The sequence below is a fragment of the Octodon degus genome, unplaced genomic scaffold (genome assembly GCF_000260255.1).
Source record: "Octodon degus isolate 3935 unplaced genomic scaffold, OctDeg1.0 scaffold00252, whole genome shotgun sequence".
Lineage (NCBI taxonomy): Eukaryota > Metazoa > Chordata > Mammalia > Rodentia > Octodontidae > Octodon > Octodon degus.
The window spans coordinates 2,147,665-2,150,314 of record NW_004524828.1 but is presented as its reverse complement, the minus strand read 5'-3'; the positions used below and the strand labels follow the sequence as shown (position 1 = coordinate 2,150,314).

Genomic DNA, 2,650 nt, shown 5'->3' with positions numbered 1-2,650 from the left:
TATGGGATCTTTGCTGCCTGAAAGTTAAAAGAAGAATTTTAAATGGTTATATTAAAATAAGTTTTACATCCCTAAGGTTTCTTTTTTTGTTGTTGTTGTTGTTTGTTGTTTTTTTGTTTTTTGGGTTTTTTTTTCTTTTTTAACTTCAGAGTGGGTCCGCTTTAATGGAGGAGGCAAAGGGCAAAGGTCGCTGTTGCCCTGCTATTGCCCCTAAGCCCATGGCCAGCTGGCCTGGGCACTGCGCAATGGCTGGCATTTGCAACTGGCCGGGCCCTGGTGCCCGCTTCTAGGCCTAGGGCCTCCCTCCCCGCATGGCCCTTCTGAAGTCAAGGTGTCTGGCGGGGCCGCCCTGATCCTGGAAGCACAGGGAGCAGAGACCAGAGCTCCAGTCTCTGAGCCCCTCCCAGCCTCTCCCGGGTAATAAATATCGTGGCACTCGCAGAGGCCTTGTGGCCTCACTCCGTGCGCGGGATGATGTGATTTCCGAGTCCGCGAACACTGGCCGGCTCACCTTTCCCATTTGCAGCGCAAACGAGGCATCTTCAAATGGCTTCTGCACTTGACCTCTGCTGAAGGCATCCAGGTCTCCAGGGCCTTGGCCGAGCTGCAGTCGCTGAACTGTGAGGCCAGAGACTCCAAGTTTTCCTCTCCTGACCTGATCTTGTGGATGTAGCCTTTGATCAGTTCCAGGGCCTCCTCCTTGGTCCGGGTGATCCTCTGCTGCTGCCTGGACGAGGGCCGCCAGGACGAGGCCCGCCTGGACCGGCTGTGCTTGCCTAGCTGGTGCGAGCCGCGGACCCTGGCAGGCGCCTCTGCCCGTTTTCGCTGCTGCCGCCACCGCCACTGGTGCCGCTGGGCCGCTCCCACTGGCTGGCGTTGGTGATAGGGTTAAAGCAGTACATGTGGCCTGAGCTTTTGCTTCTCCTGCCCCCAATCGCCAAGTTTTATCACAGTGTCTTTTTCCTCTTAGTTTGAGTAGAAGCAATATTTTTCTTCTCTTAATAACTACTTATTCTTAATGTATTTTGAATTTTGACTATATTTTACTTTTACTTTTCTTAAATATAAAGCTAAGCTGCTTTTATTATTAAAAAAAACACACATAAATTTTATGTACAAAGTGTACAATTTGAGTAGTGGATTGGTGACAGATCTCTAGAGGAACAGAATCAATTGGAGTGTATATCTACATGTAATTGTGCAATGCGATTTATTACACAGGCCTAACAGAGCAGAGCTGGAATTGTCCATAATGGCCACCTGGGCTGGATGTAAGGGTGCAGCAGCAATCCAAAACTGAAGGCCTAGAAGTTTCCTGTGCAGTCTCCGGTGTGAGTCCACATAAAAGCTAAGGCAGCCGGAGTCTGAAGCACAAAGGCGGTGGGAGTAGGAAAGGACACACAGCCCTGAGCAGAATGGAGCCCTTCAAGCGCAGTCCACCTTCCTTCTCCTCCTTCGGTCCCATCCTGGGTGCAAGACTCTCAGGCGGCTCCACCCACAGCTGCAGTTGTCTTCCCTGGGCATTCTTCTGGCCCCTGCCTCGATCTCCTATGGGAGCAACTCCATCAACACAGTGAAGTGGCCTTTGGTCTCCTGTTCGTCACCTCTTCAGTCAGTCAAGTTCACAACTTGACTTGATAACTTCAGAGAAAAACTATGAAAAGTCAGTTTACTGAATCATATATATTTTCTAGATTTTTTTTTTTTTTTTTTTTTTTTTTTTGGTAGTAAGTGCCAAAACTGGATATTGTTAAGGCAAAGCAATGAAGTAAACTACTTTGGCCTGAAATCTCTCCCCGTAGTAGATCATGTGGTTTCAGAATCAGGCAGCAGGTTGTTAAAAGTAAGCAGATAAATAAATACCTAATTAATTCACATTTGTTTATAGGACGAATCAAGTATGAAATGTCCTAAAAGGTTTTAATAATTAGAAAGTCTGAATAAGCCAAATTAGCTTCTATTTATTATTAATTAATTAAGTTTATTTGTTAATTGCAGGTATACATAATGATCTTTGTAACTGTACATGACCTATCTTGATTCCTTTTTTCTCGGACCCCTATCTTCAATACCTTTTCCCCTCCTTATTTATGCAAAGTTTTCCCCTGTTTTTTTCCTTTTCCTTGCCTTACTTTTTCCCTTTACCCTCCCCAGTGCCTGTCTCATCTGAAAATTGTCTTCCTGTTTCACAGAATCTGTTATACATTCAGGCCTTATTTATACTTTCGGTTTCCTGCACCAAAGACACAATGCAGTATTCATGTATGTGTGTACCATTAACATTTAAAAACACTTTCACCAAACTTCTATCTTCATTGACTAGATTTCTTTGTCTTTGGAATCTATAAAGGATACTGCATTTTACTTTGTCTATTAGTTTATTTATGAAGTAAGTACTAATATGAAGAGAGACATGGCTTCATTGCTTTGGCAAACTTGATTTCCTCTTGCCTTCCCTCTAATTTTTCATCTTCCTCCACTCCAGTCTGAGCCTTTCTTTTTTCTTTTTTTCTATTTTCTTCATTTCTTATTCTTCTTTACACCCTTTTGCTTCCTGGTTTTGTTTTTGCATTTTTTCTGTCTTTCACTTTCTCTGTTCTCAATGCCTCGCATTTTTCCTTAGCTTTGCCTTTCTCCAATTTATTCTATT

At 43.9% G+C, this 2,650-nt stretch overlaps 1 pseudogene; it reads right to left on the bottom strand.

The window, feature by feature from the left end:
- Positions 1-455: 455 nt before the first annotated feature.
- The window catches only part of LOC101591233, an 8,984-nt pseudogene continuing 6,789 nt past the window's right edge, over positions 456-2,650 (bottom strand).